Source organism: Octopus bimaculoides, chromosome 19, assembly GCF_001194135.2.
Source record: "Octopus bimaculoides isolate UCB-OBI-ISO-001 chromosome 19, ASM119413v2, whole genome shotgun sequence".
Taxonomy (NCBI): domain Eukaryota; kingdom Metazoa; phylum Mollusca; class Cephalopoda; order Octopoda; family Octopodidae; genus Octopus; species Octopus bimaculoides.
Genome location: NC_068999.1, coordinates 3,195,055 through 3,196,034, shown reverse-complemented (window position 1 = coordinate 3,196,034; position 980 = coordinate 3,195,055). Strand labels below are relative to the sequence as shown.

At 39.3% G+C, this 980-nt stretch overlaps 1 protein-coding gene across 1 annotated transcript in view; it reads left to right on the top strand.

Annotated features, from left to right (window-relative positions):
* The window catches only part of LOC106880265 (fat-like cadherin-related tumor suppressor homolog), a 53,287-nt gene that overhangs the window by 1,162 nt on the left and 51,145 nt on the right, over window positions 1-980 (top strand). The window lies entirely within an intron of this gene.

The window sequence follows — 980 nt, the reverse complement described above, 5'->3', positions numbered from 1 at the left end:
ATATATACAAATACATACATACGTACACATATGTGTACATGTGTGTGTATCCGCATCTAACTTTCAATTGCTGTGTAAAAGCTGTGTGTGTGTGTGTGTGTGTGTGTGTGTGCATGTCCCCGATAGCAGGTAGCCTTTACGTGTACCACTGCCACAGTACAACTCCCTCACCCTTTATCTCGTTAGATTAACCTGGATCTTCTTACTCTTACATGTTCGTCCACGCGCGTGCACACACGCACCAAGTATTCCACACCTGCAGAAATATACTCAGATAACCACGTACACTTTTTTCCAGATGATTGCCGGAGCTGGTCCTCGGAGTTTGGCACGAAACCATTCGCTCGTTTGGTCATCATGAGCCTAGGAAGCAAATGAAATATTATATAGATAATAAGGGCAGCGAAGGGACAAAATCTTTAGGACACCGGACAAGATGCTTGGTGGTACTCCGTCCACCTTTACGTTCTGAGTTCAAATTTCTCCGAGGTCGACTTTGACTATCATCCTTTCGGGGTCAATGAAATAACTACCACTTGAACACTAGGGTTGATGTAACCGACTTATCCCTCCCCTAAAATTGCTGGCCTTGTGCCAAAATTTGAAGCCAATATAATAAATAACAAAAATGTGTACACTTCGTTACCTAATTTGAGGGCCTGTTTTACCTGATTCGTGGATTTTTTGACATTTACACTTACACACACAAAATACACATATATCGATAGACACACACACACATACACACACACCCAAACACACATACACAAATACACACAAGACACATATATAGATCGATAGTAACACACACAGACATATGCTTGTTTCGTGTAATATTACATATAAAAACAGTTAGACATTAAATCGAGGGACCGGTCAATATTTTTCAGCAAAATGCCGTATTTATATTTATTTACTTTATACAAAGAAAAGGTCGACAGTGATAGGAAGTTATATATAAGAATATATATATGCATATA